Source organism: Callithrix jacchus, chromosome 1 (assembly GCF_049354715.1).
Source record: "Callithrix jacchus isolate 240 chromosome 1, calJac240_pri, whole genome shotgun sequence".
Classification (NCBI taxonomy): Eukaryota; Metazoa; Chordata; class Mammalia; order Primates; family Cebidae; genus Callithrix; species Callithrix jacchus.
The window spans coordinates 136,214,908-136,233,821 of NC_133502.1; the positions used below are offsets into that span (position 1 = coordinate 136,214,908).

The 18,914-nt window shown below is 36.3% G+C and overlaps 1 protein-coding gene across 10 annotated transcripts in view; it reads right to left on the reverse strand.

The window, feature by feature from the left end:
* Positions 1-18,914, reverse strand: part of LINGO2 (leucine rich repeat and Ig domain containing 2) — a 1,279,451-nt gene that overhangs the window by 1,067,249 nt on the left and 193,288 nt on the right. The window contains exon 1 of one of the 10 annotated variants that reach the window (XM_078370433.1): positions 14,259-14,708. The exons of the other annotated variants lie outside the window; for them this stretch is intronic. The gene's annotated coding sequence lies outside the window, so the exon portion shown is untranslated. Of the gene's footprint in view, positions 1-14,258; positions 14,709-18,914 lie in introns of those variants that run through there. 10 annotated transcript variants of the gene reach the window in all.

Sequence of the window (18,914 nt, forward strand, 5' to 3'; positions counted from 1 at the left end):
GAAAAAGAAACATTGTAAACATAAAAGACTTCCCATGGTGGCATAAACTCCTGTCCAAAATGCTAAAAGTTCTGCAACAGACTAATACTAAAACTGGTTCCCTTCACACTTAAAAAAAAATCTACTGTTTAATTTTATCATTTTTTTCCTTACCTCCCTCTTTTGAGATACTTGAAAACCTTTCAGTCACAATACAAAATAACAATTATTTGATTCAGAGGGCACAGGAATTTAATTGGATCATACAGAGTTTGAAAGGATGTAAATTACTATTGTACTATTTAGATGCTTTCCAGGATATGGGGAATAAAACAAATACTTTTTAAACCATTAATATAGAAAAGATCACCTAACATTTAAAAACTAGTAAGTAAAAGTGAAAAAGAGAGCTTCCTAATTCAAAGTAGACTCATGTAAATATTTTCTTTAGCTTTACTGTAAATGGACAATTTATATTTATACATTTATGGGATATAAAATGAAATTATGAATACAATGTGGAATAATTAAATGTAACAAATTTACATATTCGTCACTTCAGATATTTATCATCATTTTTTATAGGGAGAACATTTGAAATTTATTATCTTAGTAATTTTGAAATGTACAATACATTATCACTACTATATTCACCACACTATGTGATATAACTCAAAAAGAAACACACTGTAGACCTCCTTTCTAACCAAGCTTTTGTACCCTTTGACCATGATCTCCCCATTGCCTACACCCTCCAGGCTTCTGTAACCACCATTCTATTCTGTTTCTATTAGTTTGACTGTCTTAGATTCCACATATAAGTGAATACAGGCAGTATTTGTCTTTCTGTGCCTGGTTTATTTCACTTAGCCTAATGTTCTCCAATTCCATCCACATTGTTGCAAATGACAGAATTTCCTTCTTTATTAGGGCTGCATAATATTTCACTGTGTATATATGTACCACAGATTCTTTACCCATTCTTGATGAACACTTAGGTTGATTTCATATCTTGGCTGTGAATGGTGCTGCAGGGAACATGGGAGTGCAGTTACCTCTGACAAACTGACTTCAAATCTTTTGGGTAAACATGCAGAAGTGGGATTGCTTGATCATATGGTAATTCCATTTTAGCTTTTTGAGAAACCTCTGACAATTTTCCATAATGGCTCTTTCATTCCCAACAGTGTACAAGAGTTTCCTTCTCTCCACACCCTTCCCAACATGTGCTATCTTTCACCTTTTTGATAACAGCCATTCCCACAGGTGAGATAATGTCTCATTTTGTTTCAAACTTGCATTTCCCGAATAATTGGTGATATAGAGCATTTTCTCATATATATGTTGGCCATTTGTATGTTTTCCTTTGAGAAATGTCGATTGAGGTCCCTTCCCCATTTCTTGTTTTTGCTCTTGTTGTTTTCTTGCTATTGGTTTGAGATCTTCATATTTTCTGAATATTGACCCCTTACTGAATGCATGGTTTGCAAATGTTTTCTCCTAATCCATAAGTTGTTTCTTCATATTGTTATTTCCTTTCCTGTACAGAAACCTTTTTGTTTAACATAATCCCATTTGTCTATTTTCACTTTTGCTGCCTGTGCTTTGAGAGTCAAATCCAAAAAGAGTCACTGCCCAGACAAACATTGTGTTTCTCCTATGTTTTCTTCTAGTAGTTTCCACAGATTCTGGTATTACTATTAAGTCTTTAACCCATTTCGAGTTGATTTTTATATACGGTGTGAGATGAGTCCACTTTCACTTTTCTGCATGCATATATCTAGCTTTCCCAACATCATTTATTGTAAAGACTATTCCAATCTTTTTATGTGTTGTACACACCTTTGTTAAAAATCAATTGGCTGCATATGCCTCAGTTCATTTCTGAGCTCTCTCCCGTGTTCCACTGGTTGATGTGAGTGTGTATGTGTTTAATTAATTACTTTATTTAATTTTCCATTACCATGTTATTTTAATTACCATAGTATTATAGTAAAGTTTAAATTTAGGTAGTGTGATACCTGCAGCTTTACTTTTTTTGTTCATAATTGCCTTGGCTAGTCAAAGTTTTTGGGAATTCCAAATGAATTTTACAATTTTTTTCTCTTTCTATGAACAATAATACTGGAATTTCAACAAAAATTACATTAAATCTGTAAGTCATTTTAGGTAGTACGGACATTTAAAAAATACTAATACTTTTAATCCATACATAAACCATCTTTCCATTTGTTTGTGTCTTCTTCAACTTGTTTCATCAATGATTTATAGTTTTCAATGTACAAGTCATTCATCTCCCTGGTTAAATTTCTTCCTAAGTACAGATGTTCCTCAATATACAGTGGGGTTATGTCCCTATAAAACCATTGTGAGTTGAAAATATCATGTCAAAAATGCATTTCATACACCTAAACCACCATACATCATAGCTTAAGCCAGCCTACCTTAAAAGTGCTCAGAATACTTAGACCTAGCACAAAACCTATTTTAGAATCAAGTGTTGAAAATCTCATGTGATTTACCAAATAGTGTACTGAAAATAAAAAAAGAGAATGGCTAAATAGTTCCCAATCCTAAATTTTAAAATTCATAAGTCAAACCATTGCAAGTTGGAAAACATCTGTGTATTTTATATTTTTTGTAGCTATTGTAACTGGAATTACTCTCCTATATTTTGGGTAGTTCATTGTTAATATATAGAAATGATGCTTTTGTGTGTTGACTTTGTCTTCTGAAATATTATTGTATTTGTTTATAAGTTTTTGTTTTGTTTTTGTGTTTAGAGACAGTTTTGCTCTTGTTGCCCAGACTGGAGTGCAATGGCATAATCTCGGTTCACCGCAACATCTGCCTCCTAGGTTCAAGCAATTTTCCTGCCTCAACCTCCCAAGTAGCTGGGATTACAGGCATGCAGTATCACATCCAGCTAATTTTGCATTTTTAGTTAGAGATGGGGTGCCTCCATGTTGGTCAAGCTGCTCTCGAACTCCCGACCTCAGGTGATCCGCCCACCTCGGCCTCCCAAAGTGCTGGGATTACAGGCATGAACCACCACACCCCTCCTGTATTTGTTTATAAGTTCTAACAGGTTTGTTTGTTTGTTTTGGTGGAATCTTTAGGGTTTTCTATACATGATTTCTATACTTAAGATGCTATAAGTAGCATTCATCAGTGAAACCATCAGATTCTGGGCTTTTCTGTAATGGAAGACTTTGTATTACTGATTCGCTCTCCTTCCTCATTATTGGTCTGTTCATATTTGCTATGTCTTTATAATTCAGTCTTTGTAGGTTACATGTGTCTAAGAATTTATCTATTTCTTCTAGCTTATCCAGTGTGTTGATTTATAATTATTCATAGTAGTCTCTTATAAGTCTTTGTATTTCTGCACTATCAATTTTAATATCTTCTCTTTCATTTATAATTTTATTTACTTGAATCTTCTCTATTTTTTTCATATTTGATTAAATAAAGCATGTTAATTTGTTCTTTTCTAAAAACCAACACTTAGTTTATTGATGTTTTATCTTGTTTTTCTAGTCCCCATTTTGTTTATTTCTGCTTTCTTCTTTAATATTTCCTTCTTCGTACTGACTTTGAGCTTAGTTTGTTCTTCTTTTTCTAGTTCCTTGAGGGGCAACATTAAGTTATTTATCTAAGATCTGTCTTTTTATGATATATGCATTTATTGCTTTAAACTTACCTGTTAGAACTCTTTTTTCTACATCCTATAAGTTTTAGTATGTTGTGTTTTCATTTCCATTTATCTAAAGATATTTTAATATATCTCTTTAAAATTTTTTCTTTTACCCATTCAAGTATATACTGTTTAATTTCCATGTATGTATGAATTTTCTGAAATTCATCCTATTATTGATTTCCAGTTTTATGGCATTGTGGTCAGAAAGATACTTGATATGATTTCAATCTTAAAGTTTCTAAGGCTTGATTTGTGCCCTACCATGTTATCTATCTTGGGGAATGCTTCCGGTTTGCCTTAGAAGAGTGTATTTTCTATTGCTATTGGATGAACTGTTTTATGGAGGTCTGCTATGTTCATTCAGTCTGAAGCATCTTTCAATTCCCATGTTTCCTTATTAATTTTCTTTCTGGATGAACTGTCCATTTTTGGAAAAGAGTATTAAAGTTTCCTACCATCATTGCATTATAGTCTATCTCTCTTCAGGTAGTTTAATATTTGTTTTATATGTTTAGATGCTCCAATATTGGGTACATATATATTTACAATTGTTAAACCTTCTTGATTACTTCATCTTTTCATTACTATATAATACGTTTATTGGTCTGATTTTATAATTTTTGACTTAAAACTATAAAATTATTTTGTCTGAGATAAGAATAGCAAGCCCTGCTTTCTTTTGCTTTCCATTTGCATAGAAAATATTTTTCAACTTCTTCACTTTCAGTCTATGTGTGTCCCTAAAAGTGAGGTGAGACTGTATTAGGCAGCATATAGTTGCATCTTAAAAAGAAATCCATTTGGTCACTCCATGTCTTTTTATTGGTGAATTTAATCCATCTACGCTCACAGTAATTACTGACATATAAGGTTGCAATACTGACATTTTGTTCAGTGTTTTCTGGTTGTTTTATTGATACCTTACCCTGGGTGATCTAGCCATACTATTACCCACAATATTCCTCACGAGATAAGACCAACACGGGCTTCTTAGGAAACAGCTTGAAATACTAAAGAAACTGGTTAACTGCTCTGGCTCTCTTTTTCTGTTGTAGAAACCATGGGCCCAGGGGAATCCTCTTCATCTGGCATTGTGCCTACTTGGGGGAGTGGGAGTGGTGGCACAGTTGAAGTGACACTATTCTTTACTTTTCTATTTTTGTTTTCATTCAGTTTTGCAGAACATGCCAGTGTCTCAGGTTTTTTGAAATATTGGGTTTTTCAAAACTATGTTCTGGGCTATGGATAGTTTCCCATTGAATTTTCTGTTGTCAGGAAGTGCAGCCTGATCCTTCTTATTCTGCATTCTTGCTGACATCACTCCCCTTTAATTATGTATATTTTTAATTCATTTACCTTACTCATGCAGTGCAGTGAAACATATAAAACACTTCAATAATGCTACAATGGATATGTTATATCAAGATTATTTTTTACCACAAGTACCTTCAAAGGATACTCAAAAACATGTTAAATTCAATTCAATTCCTGTCCAGTGGGCTCACAATCTAAATTACTAGCAACAAATAAAAGAAAAATGAAATGAGTGTTGTTTAAATGACTTCTAATTAAACAAATTAGTTTCAGCTGTGTCATATTAGCATTGCATCAAAAGAAAACAATGTAAAATATTCTTAATAAAACTTTGTGAACATAGAACATTTCCTGTTTACAATAACTATTTATATTAACTGCAGAATTTAAGATCTGTTTAGTATTTGCATTCACTGCAGAACTGCTTCTGGGAGTGATTGAATATGAAAAATTACAACTCTATTACAAGGTAATATGTTAGAAAGAATATTAGACTGGAATCTAGAGCCTTAATTACCTAGGATCTTGTAATTCACTATATGATTTTAGGCAGTCACTTAACCTTTAGGAGCCTGTGTTATAGACTCACCCACTGTTACCTGTACACATAATTTTTATTATATAGGTCATATGTTTAGACTCTAGCCCTCTAAAATAAAATACAGTTATTATTACAAAGAATACAAAACATTTACCAAAATACACTGCCTCTGCTTCTTAGGGACACAGCTAACTATATTTCTTTTTTCTCTGGAAGTTATATGGTGCCATGAGATTAAGTTTTAGAAAGTGAAACATAAACATATATAAATGTTTGCACATACAATCCTCTACTTCTGCCTCGTTGGCATGGAGATGACTATGAAGACCTTGAAAACCACAAGCTAGGACAGGTGTGGTGGCTCACACTTGTAATCCTGTACTTTGGGAGGGCTAGGTGGGTGGTGTTCAAGACCAGCCTGATCAACATGATGAAACCTCATCTCTACTAAAAATACAAAAATTAGCTGGGTGTGGTAGTGCACACTTGTAATTCCAGCTACTCAGGAGGCTGAGCCAGGAGAAGCCCTTGAACCCTGGAGGTGGAGGTTGCAGTGAGCCAAGATCCTGCCATTGCACTCCAGCCTGGGTGGGTGACATAGCAAGACTCTGTATCAAAAAAAAAAAACACAAGCTAAAGACTGTGAAGTAAGGTTTCCTTGCCAAACTGTTCAGCCATCTAAGATAATGAACTAAATGAGACACAATTTCTATTGTGTTAAGTCACTGAAGTTTCCAGTATTTTTGCTATAATAACATATTGTGTCACTGAGGGATGAGGATACAATTCACTATGTTAAATAGTAGAGAATGTTGAGCTGTGTAGTTAGATTTCAGAAATACAAGGAAGATCGCTAAGCCTACTACATATCAGGAATCATGCCATTTTGTAGGTGGTAATATGGTACTCTGCTATTGAAATAAGGCAACAGCTAGGTAAACCATCTATGACATTTCACTGCCTTTTGCAGGCTGTAGCTCAAGGAGGGAGCAGATTCTGGGGCAGGATCAGAGTAAGTCAGCCAAGGTAGAAGTGGAACACGTATGCTTTTCAAGTTAAGATATACAATATGTCCTGTATTTATTTCCTTTTTGTTGTAACTTGATATTTATTAATGCATTCATTCTGAATTCCAACTTTATTCAGGAATTCTAAGGTATATCAAGGAAGGGATTTGTAATGACCATATTTTTCTTTACATACATTTTCTATAATTCAATGATATCTCATATTTGTATCTTAGATTACAATGCAAATTTCTAGGCATGTAAGAAAAATTATAGTACCAGAATGTAAGGAATCTGGCCAAAATAAAATATTTTATGACTAGATAATAGAAGATCTTAAAATCTAAGTTTACTGAATCACTAAACGTTAGGGACATTTTGTGTGTGTTCTTTTAAAAGCTTCCTCTGCCATCATGTGTTGTCTCTCCTTTGCCAGGCAAGGACTGCAAATTAGATGTAGAAATTTTGAATATGTCTAATTTATCACCTGAAAATAATTTAGATTACCATTGCAACCAAATGTATTGAAATGCCTTGCTAATTTTTTTGTTTGGAAGTGAAAAGTTGAATAATAATCACAGTGGGAGACCTGACATGATGGCTCACAACTGTAATTCCAGCACTCTGGGAGGACAATGAGAAAGGAACACTTGAGTCCTGGAGCTTAGGACCAGCTGGGGCAACACAGTGAGACCCTGTCTCTAAAGTAAAATTAAAATACGATAAAATAAAAATAACATGGAAAAGGTGAGTGATATGCCCATGACAGTTGTTCAACAAATATTACTTTGTATCAACCATTGGTCAAGCATTGTGCTAAACACTAGATGAGATTATGATCTGTACTTTCATTAATATTCTATGGCTACTAGAATATCAACAATGACAAATATAACAGTTTGTTAAATACTATGATGTGATAAGTTCTGGGTGCCTGGTAATATATAAAAAGGTCTCCTAAATAAGAAAAAAAGTTATAATTTATTTGTCACTTGTTTTTAATTTCAATTATCATGCACCATGTGCTTCACAAGGGTTAACTCATTCAGTCTTTCCAAACAGCCTTATGAAGTAGCAGTTATTACTATACTTTATAGGAGAGAAAAGCAAAGATCAGAGAAGCCATATGGCTTTCTGAAAAACACTAAGCTAGTGAATAGCAAGGTTTAGGTTTGAACATAGGCCTCTTAAATCCGAAGCCCATAGTTAAGAGTCAGAAATGGCAAACCTATAGAAGCAATCTTAGACATTATTTTGAAGATATTGAAAGGGTCAATAGGAAAGAGTGCTGTGATTGATTATCGATGTCTATTATGGTTGTGGAATAAAGGAGTAACAGCAGAAATACCATAAATGACATACTTGAATCATGCTATCTTTCATGCCCATATCTTGCAAACAATAGCACAGGTCTAGGGAAAGTACATGAGAAGCTCTAAATTCAATGAGGATAACATTTTTCTCCCACTTCTGTAATTTTAGAATGTCCTTAAAATATTTTCATCATAAGTCAGTTTTAAATAAAATGAAACAAATACTAGTCAATCATACCATGAGTCAGGTACAGAGCTAGTTATTATGATACACATAGACTCTTAACAGAATTGTATTCCAGGACAAATTAAGTTTAGTGATCATTTATTCCTGAGGGTGCCATAGATGGGATTATACATTTGAACAAGATTCTTAATTATGATATATTGTGTTGTCAGTGTACACATGGTTTTAATGACATTACTCAGGAAATAAATAAATACAAAGCCAGGAGTTTGCTGTCAGCATAATAACTCTATCTGATCAGAGCCAAACATATGACTGATTCTATTTGTCTAGGTCTGTCAGACATGTAAGCTTCATTTCTCCAGGGGTGATATGGTTGCTTGCAAAACTGTCAAGAGAGTCAAAAGGGGAACCTGGCGGTACAACATAAAAGTTTCTCATCCAATTCTGATTCTTTCCAGGAAAAGAATACTATCTGACTTATTTCTGTATATATCTATTTATCTAGCACAGGACTGAGGAATAGGAGTTCAATAAATATTGACAAACTTTTCATTCTATAACTAGTTGAGAATTCTTGTAATAACTTCATAATATATGAAATTACTTTATCCTATACTTCTTTCAAACTTTGTTGTTTCTAGGATTTTTTATCTGGTAAGGAGCAAATATTCCTATTAAATCCTCCAAAGTCTATTTCTGAATATTTGATCCAATAAATTAAACTAAAGAGATTACAGTGTCCATATTAGGAAAAATGGGGATAATTTTTGTAGATAAGGGCATATTGGACATTATAAACTGTTTCATGCAATCTTGAGAGGAAAAAAAGGTTCTCAGTAGAAAGCATTTTTACTAAATTATGCAAATTTGGAGATTTACTCTTACTGCTCTGAAACATTCTAATTCTTTAATACATTCCTAAATAACTGTATCCATGTTTCTGTCTGTCTTTTCCCATTTAAGCAGGAAAGAACACTCTATACTAAATGTAATTCATCTGACTCTCAAACTTCTTCCCTAACTTCCCCTTCCTTCCTTCCTTCCTTCCTTCCTCCCTCCCTCCCTCCGTCCCTCCCTCCCTCCCTCCCTCCCTCCCTCCCTCCCTCCCTCCCTCCTTTCTTTCTCTTTCTTTCTCTCTTTCTTTCTTTCTTTCTTTCTTTCTTTCTTTCTTTCTTTCTTTCTTTCTTTCTTTCTTTCTTTCTTTCTGTCACCAGATTGGAGTACAGTGATGCGATCTCTACTCACTGCAACCTCCACCTCCTGGGTTCAAGAGATTCTCCCACCTCAGCTTCCTAAGTAGCTGGGACTACAAGTACATACCACCACGCCCAGCTTATTTTTGTATTTTTAGTACAGATGGGGCTTCACCATGTTGGCCAGGATGGTTTTGATCTCTTGACCTCATTATCCACCTGCCTTGGCTTCCCAAAGTGCTGGCATTACAGGCGTGAGTCACCATGCCCAGTCCCTAACTTCCTCTTTCTCACGTCATACTTATTTCATTTAGATAGTAGAAAGCAAACAATGATTTTGAGTACATCCATGAATGTATGATTAATGAAGTAATTTTACAAGGCGTACTTGTTCTTTTTCAGTGATTGTTTATTCAATCATGTATATGTCTAAGTGTAGAGTTTTAGGAATTGTGATACATATTCTTGAGCATGGCCCTATGGATATAATATCCCTCTTTTCCTATGGATTAATCTGGTATTAGTTCTCAACTGACCTTTTATTATGTGCTTAATCTTTCTATTAACTTTGTGAGAATATTTAAAAAGAAACTGGATTAATATAAATTATAAATTTACTGTGCACTGCATTAAAATTAATATTCAGTCTGAGTCTACACGCTTACCTTAAATTTAACATCTTTCAGGAATAAATCTTCTGGAAAATATAGCCCTTATACAATATGTATAATTAAAATACCTTTTTGAAATTTGAGCACACCAATTATCCTCATCAATAAATTTAATTTATAATTTATCCCTACTAAAAACAAACTTACTAAAAATTAGGAAGATTAAAGGTTTAGAACTCTAGTCATGAAGTTAGTATGTATTCTTACATTCGGAAATACTATTATTCTGAATTGTACTGAAAGAGCCACTCCAGTCACAGTATGGAATATAAACATAGAGCTTTTATTCCTCTCAAGTACATGTCACCTTTGTTTCTCACCATAAAGAAAAGAAAGAAAGAAAAAAACCACCTCCATAGATACTTTGCTCTTTTCTTCTCTTGGGTATATTTTCTTTCATCCTTTTTAAATCTATAATCGTCCATTATGTGACTGCTGTACAAAGACTCTATTGAGTAATATTCACAGGAGGGCACATGCCATGTTCCATGACTCTTGGGTGTGTGTGAACCAGTGTATTTCAAACTGTAAGTTATACTATGAACCATTAATAAGTTATGAAATCAATTCAAGGAATGATTATCAGAAATTTTATATCACAAAATAAACTAGAATTGGATACAGCAGATCACACACACAGAGAAACAAAATTTCATGCATATGAAAAAAGCAATTATTTAGTAAAGATTTTGATTTTGTGTGTGTGTGTGTGTGTGTGTGTGTGAAAGAGAGAGAGAGAGAGAGAAGTAGGCTGTAGTGTGAAATATTACTTATTCTGGATCAGTCAAACATTTTGAAGCTATTTTAATACAGAAAATGAGATCTCATTGTAGTCTTCATAATGGTGAAACCTTCTCCATCATTATAGTCAAAGTAGTACTCCCTTTCCATCATTTAATACAGTGAAAACTAACTTTCCCTCCTGTGGCTAAACACACTATAATATAATTTTTGGTAGTTTATGTGACCAATGTTTTATTCAGTTATTTTATGTTGATATTTTAAAGCATATGCTACTCCTAAAGAAGTTTAAACAAAAGGAAGTGTACCATACTGCTCATTGCATAGGTAAGATCATAAAATAAGAATCTTTTAAATTATCACAAAAGCTGACCTCAGTGTGAAATTTAATGTCTTACAAGATCAGCAACTTCACTTCTTTGCTACTTAGGCTATTTGGCCAAGCAAGAGCAAAGACAGCCAATAAAATTTTCAAACTAAGTAGGTTTTAACAACATATTAGCATGGTGCAAAAGTAATTGTGGCTTTTGCTGTTACTTATACATGCATTACCTTAATCCATGGCAATTATTCATGAGTCTGACCTAAGGATAAAGATGTTTATCATAAACTTTCTCTCAAATGTTTAATTTACTAAAAATACTATATTGCACATATGTCAGGCACTAAGTGCAAATAAACTACACAAGACAGTAAGAATTGTTTGGCAACCTCAAGTAGTAAATACATTTTCCCCACCACTTACTAGTGGAATTTTCTTTATTTTCTGCATTGGCTATGAGGATAAATACCCACCTGATTTTCTCTTTATCTCTGAGTTTTCAGTTTTTTCCTGGGTTTTCCACACAGGTAATAAACTTTGGAATTGGCCTGAAATTCCTTCTATGGTTTATCTTTGTATACCTTTTGTTTTTTTCTACATGTATTTTATTTCACCTTTTTTTTTGCTGCTTGAATTATGTTATTTTTTCTTTCCCCTTTCTGAGACAATCTGAGTCTTTTAATCAGAGTCATTAAGGCCTCCATTGCCTTTTCTATCTCAAAGATGGGTATATTCTTATACCACAGAATCCTCCAATACCTTCATTACTGCTTAATCCTTAGATTTCTACTGTCTTTTAATTTTCTCTATTGTCTCCCTTGATTATATCCCAAGAAATGACAGTGATGATTATTTAGTCATGTCTTAAATAGAAATATTTTATATAAGTAAGAAGTAGAACAAATGTCTCAGTGGGGTACAGAAGTAATTTGACATATGAATAGCACAAATACAGACCTGAGTAAATAACAAGGACTTACTCTAGACAGATGTGACTGTTAGCAGAATGCTCTGTCCTGCTGATAACATACTGGATGTGGCTGCTTTGACATTGTGAAGGCACACTGAGAACAGCATCTGAACCACTGCATAAAGTAGCCAAAGCTTTGAACATATAACACATAGCACTTTGTTGAAATGTAACTTTTGGTGAACAATCTCCTCTCAGATCTGACATAGCAATTTTACAACCAGGGTGCGAGTCTCTCTTCCTGCAAGTGAATTTACCTGTGCTCTGTCACTATATCTACCCTATGACACTCTTGTTTTCTATGCCATTTGCCTAACACTGCTCAAGTGGATTTTCTAAAGCTGGCTGTGGTGCTTCCCATTTCAATCTCCTCTCTTACTTATAATTATTGTGTAGTGTCCTCTACCTGCTAGTTTGACACAGGTGTCATTAGGGGTTCAATTGTATTCCCCAAAACATAGGTCCAAGTCCAAATCCTTGGTACCTTTGAATGTGACCTTCTTTGGAAATTATGTGTATTTGTAAATGTAATCAAATGAGGTCATTTGGAGTAGGGTAAACTCCAAATCCAAAATGACTGGTGTCCTCATAAGAAGAAGAGAAAAAGACACAGACAAAGATGAAGAACACTATGTGACAATAACATCAGAAAATGGAGTGATACCCCTCAAAGCCAAAGAATGTCCACACCAGATCCTAAGAGAAAGGAATGGAACAGATTTTCCCTTAGAGCATTCAGAGAGAGCCTGGTTTTGCTAACACCCTGATTTCAGACATCTAGCCTCCAGAACTGTGCAATAACAAATATCTTTTCTTTTAAGTCACTCAGTTTGCAGCACTTTGTTAGAACACCCCTAGAAAATGAATACAGGTGTGGATTCATACAATATAAAAGCTTAAAGTAGAATTTTGTATGCCCTTCCATTGATCTGTATGATTCTGTAGCATGCATGGGAAACTTAGGATTAATTGACTGCCATTATCCCACAGGAACCAATAATTTCTACCACTTTTATAGTTGTGTAGACAAGAAAGAGACAAGGAAACAGAAAGACCACTAGAGGACTGAATGGGAAAAAGCACGAGAAAAAGGAAATACAAACACACAGTAAAGAAAGAGAAATACGGTGATAACCGTGAACAAAGAAGCTAAGTTTCTCCCTTCTGGAATTGACAGTTGGAAAGGTGACTGTACTTGGCTTTTCCTGAGACCTAGAAGCTTAAGAAATATATAGCTTATATCTGGGATACTATGTGGTCTTAATCAGAATCTACTCTAGGCTCAGAGAGAAGAGGTTACAAGCATCGGCAGGCTCCACAGAATCACCAAGCCTTTGTCTTAATCTCTTCCCTAGTTCCAAACTCAGCTGTGGTTATGTACTTCAAAGTCAATGCCAGAGCATATGCAAAAGGAAAACAACTTATCTGAGGGAGAGAATCTGTATCACTAGGTTTTCTAGGTTTTATTTGACAGTGTTTGTTATTATTTGCCTAGAAGAGTTACCCATGGAATGACTTCCCTGATAGATTCAAATATCTATTTCATGATCTATAAAATCTAAATTGACTTTATTCCAATCTAAAATGTCACCTTCTCCTCTTTTGTAACCATCTAAATATAATGTCTTAGTCTCATTTTATAAACTAAGAAAAGCCCATTTGACTTACTCTCTTCAAGTACTGACTGAAATATAGGTTTTCCATAAAGATTTAATTAAATGAAGTATACAAAAGAAATAAACTATTCCATGAATATATGTTAGGTCTATTTTCTTTTAAATTTTAGCTTATATAAACATGTGCTCATTTTACCCTTTATATGTGATCTCTCTCTCACTCTTTCTTTCTCTGTATAATCCTTTTTCTTTTATTTTTAATACAATACTATTAGCTAAAAAATAATCTCATAGCATTTTATTTGTATATACTGCATCAAAATGCAGACTTGAAATACAAATCCAGAATTTAAAACTACATTAATTCTTCCATGAACACCATTATCAAGAAATGTTGGTTAATTAGAGGTAATATAGTGTATTGAGAAATGCCAAAAATTAAAGGAAGGACATTTATTGACTATTATATGGCACAACACCATGCTGTGTATATTCTACCATACACGCATATTATGTAATTCTATGTACTCTCTCAGATAGGCACAACTATATCTACTGAGACACACAGAATGCAAACACTTTCCAGGGTTACAGAGCTGGAAAGAGGAAAAGATAAAATATGAATTCAGGTCTATATACAGCAATTCCAAGAAATTAGTACTCTTCCATATTATTATTAGATGCATACTAAACATTCATACCGGAGAACAACCCAGGATTGGAGCCCGCGTTGAATCCACAAACGGTGAGTCAGTGCTGCATTTCCAGACTGATCTTTGTTGCCCACAGAACGGGGAAACTCCCAAGTATAAAAAGACACGGGACGCCAGGCAGTAGGTCTGCCTGGCGAAGCCGGCAGCCGGGGCGGCGGCGGCCGGCCCTACCCAGCAATCCCCACAGGGCGCGCTTGTCCGGGTGCCTTGTTGAACCGGCAGCCTGAGACTTGAGAGGGCTGGACTTGAGACTGAACGAGACTTGCACAGTAGCCCAACCCAGGGGATTGCAGGGACAGATCGTTTGGGATACCCAGTGAAACGAACAAAACCGCGATTTCAAACTATCCCGGGCAGACGGTCCGAGACGCTCTGTGGGGGAGGGGCGTCCACCACTAAGGAGGCAACCTGCCCCAAATGAGATACACGCCCACTGCTGAGGAGGCCAGCCGTTGCCGAGGCAACCCGCCCCAAATGAGATACACGCCCACTGCTGACGCAGCCTGCCATTGCTGAGGAAACACGCTACAACGAAGAGACTCCCGACGCAGGGCGTGGCGGAGACCACAGCAGAGCCGGCAGGAACAGCGCGAATCACACAACAGCAGGGCGGAGCCTCGGCAGCCAAACAGTGGCTAGTCTGCCTTCGAGCTGGGCAGGACACCTGATCGGACATCCAAAAATAAAGCCCAAACCCCTCAACACAGAGCATTTGAGAAAAAAAAAAAGGTTGTTTAATGAGCTGTGTTGCAGCAGAATCAAACATAGCAGCCTAACAGCCCTGAATGAACAACAGAGTGCACAGCTCAGCAATTAAACCCCTATAAAGTACAAACTGTCTCCTCAAGCAGCTCCCTGACCCCTCTATATCCAAAAGACTGTCATTAGGCAGGCATCATCCTGGGACAAAGAGAGCAGAAAAAGAAACTGGTAGCATCCCTCGCCGTGCCACGGCTACTAGAGGTGCACCCCAGACAAGCAGGGTCTGGAGCGGACCTCAACAGTCGTACAGCGAAGGGGCTAGACTGGTAGAAGGAAAACCAAGCAACAGAAATACTTCATAATCAACATTCTGGGTGTCCACTCAGAGACCCAAACGAAAAGTCAGCAACTACGCAGACGACCAGCGGACAAATCCACAAAGATGGGAAGAAAACAGCGCAAAAAGGAGGAAAACACCCGAAACCAGAACACATCGCCTCCTAGAAAGGACCAAAACTCCTCACCAGCAAGGGAACAAAGCTGCACGGAGAATGACTGTGACGAAATGACGGAATTAGACTTCAGAAGATGGATAATGAGAAACTTTTGTGAGCTAAAAGATCATGTATTAAATCAATGCAAAGAAACTAAGAACCTTGAAAAAAGATTTGAAAAAAGATTCGAGGAAATGATAACAAGAATGGATACCTTAGAGAGGAATATGAATGAATTAAAGGAGCTGAAAAACACAATACGAGAACTTCGTGAAGCAAACACAAGTTTCAATAGCCGAATTGACCAAGCAGAAGAAAGAATATCTGAAGTCGAAGACCAACTCAATGAAATAAAACGAGAAACCAAGATCAGAGAAAAAAGCGCAAAAAGGAATGAACAAAGTCTCCAAGAAATGTGGGACTATGTGAAAAGACCTAACCTACGTTTGATAGGTGTACCAGAAGGGGACGAAGAGAATGAATCCAAGCTGGAAAATACTCTTCAGGACATCATCCAGGAAAATTTCCCCCACCTAGCAAGACAAGCCAACACTCAATTGCAGGAAATACAGAGAACACCACAAAGATATTCCACAAGAAGAGCAACCCGAAGGCACATAATCGTCAGATTCAATAGGGTTGAAATAAAGGAGAGAATACTAAGGGCAGCCAGAGAGAAAGGTCAGGTCGCCCACAAAGGGAAGCCCATCAGACTCACAGCAGATCTCTCGGCAGAAACACTACAAGCCAGAAGAGAGTGGGGGCCAATATTCAACATTCTTAAAGAAAAGAATTTTCAACCCAGAATTTCATATCCAGCCAAACTGAGCTTCAGAAGTGAAGGAAAAATAAAATCCTTTGCGAACAAGCAAGTACTCAGAGATTTTGTCACCACCAGGCCTGCTTTACAAGAGCTCCTAAAAGAGGCACTACACATAGAAAGGAACAACCAGTACCAGCCATTCCAAAATCACACTGAATGCTAAAGAGCATCAACATAATGAAGAATCTACAACAACTAACAGGCAAAACAGCCACTTAGCATCAAAATGGCAGTATCAAATTCACACATAACAATATTAACCCTAAATGTAAATGGACTAAATGCACCAATCAAAAGACACAGACTGGCAAATTGGATAAAAAGCCAAAACCCATCAGTGTGCTGTATCCAGGAAACCCATCTCACATGCAAGGATACACAAAGGCTCAAAATAAAGGGATGGAGGAAGATTTACCAAGCTAATGGAAAGCAAAAAAAAGCAGGAGTTGCAATTCTCATCTCCGATAAAATAGACTTTAAAGCAACAAAGATCAAAAGAGACAAAGAAGGCCATTACATAATGGTAAAAGGATCGATACAACAAGAAGAGCTAACGATCCTAAACATATATGGACCCAACACAGGAGCACCCAGACACATAAGGCAAGTTCTTAATGACTTACAGAAGGACTTAGACTCCCACACAATAATAGTGGGAGACTTTAACACTCCACTGTCAATACTAGACAGATCAACCAGACAGAAAATCAACAAGGATACCCAGGGCTTGAACTCAGACCTGGAGCAAGCAAACCTGGTGGACATTTACAGAACTCTCCACCCCAAATCCACAGAATACACATTCTTCTCAGCACCACATCACACCTACTCTAAAATTGACCACATAATTGGAAGTAAAGCACTGCTCAACAAATGCAAAACAACTGAAATCATAACAAACAGCCTCTCAGACCATAGTGCAATCAAGTTAGAACTCAGAATTCAGAAACCGACCCAGAACCGCACAGCTTCATGGAAACTGAACAACTGGCTCTTGAATGTTGACTGGGTAAACAATGAAATGAAGACAGAAATAAAGAAGTTCTTCGAAACCAATGAGAACGAAGACACAACGTGCCAGAACCTCTGGGACACATTTAAAGCAGTCTCTAGAGGAAAGTATATAGCAATAAGTGCCCATATGAGGAGAATGGAGAGATCCAAAATTGACACCCTATCGTCAAAATTGAAAGAGCTAGAGGAGCAAGATCAAAAAAACTCAAAACCCAGCAGAAGACAAGAAATTACTAAGATCAGAGCTGAGCTGAAGGAGATTGAGACACGAAAAACCCTTCAAAAAATCAATAAATCCAAGAGCTGGTTTTTTGAAAAGATCAACAAAATAGACAGACCACTAGCCAGATTGATTAAAAAGAAAAGAGAGAACAACCAAAAAATGCAATAAAAAATGATCAAGGGGAAATCACCACAGATTCCACAGAAATTCAAACCATCATCAGAGAATATTACAAACAACTCTATGCACATAAACTAGTAAACCTGGAAGAAATGGATAAATTCCTGGACTCCTGTGTCCTCCCAAGCCTAAACCAGGAGGAAGCTGAAACTATGAATAGACCAATAACAAGGTCTGAAGTTGAGGCAGCAATTAAGAGCCTACCTCACAAAAAAAGCCCAGGTCCAGACGGGTTCACAGCCGAATTCTACCAGACACACAAGGAGGAGCTGGTACCATTCCTTCTAAAACTATTTCAAACCATCCAAAAAGAGGGAATCCTTCCCAAATCATTTTATGAGACCAACATCATCCTGATACCAAAACCCGGCAGAGACCCAACGAGAAAAGAAAACTTCAGGCCAATATCCATGATGAACATAGATGCAAAAATCTTCAATAAAATATTGGCAAGCCGATTGCAACAGCAAATCAAAAAACTTATTCATCATGATCAAGTAGGATTCATCCCGGGGATGCAAGGCTGGTTCAACATACGCAAGTCTATCAACGTAATTCACCACATAAACAGAACCAAAAACAAAAACCACATGATTATCTCAATTGACGCAGAGAAGGCATTTGACAAAATTCAACAGCCCTTTATGCTAAAAACCCTCAATAAACTCGGTATTGATGGAACGTATCTCAAAGTAATAAAAGATATTTATGACAAACCAACAGCCAATATCATACTGAATGGGCAAAAACTGGAAGCATTCCCTTTGAAATCTGGTACTAGACAAGGATGCCCTCTCTCACCACTCCTATTCAATATAGTACTGGAAGTTCTAGCCAGAGCAATCAGGCAAGAAAAAGAAATAAAGGGTATTCAAATAGGAAAGGTGGAAGCCAAATTGTCTCTGTTTGCAGACGACATGATAGTGTACCTAGAAGACCCCATCGCCTCAGCCCAAAAACTCCTGAAACTGATAAACAACTTCAGCAAAGTCTCAGGATATAAAATCAATGTGCAAAAATCACAAGCATTCGTCTACACCAATAACGGACTTAAAGAAAGCCAAATCAAGAGCGAACTGCCATTCGCAATTGCTACAAAGGGAATAAAATACCTTGGAATACAACTCACAAGGAACGTAAGGGACCTCTTCAAGGAGAACTACAAACCACTGCTCAACGAAATCAGAGAGGACACAAACAGATGGAGA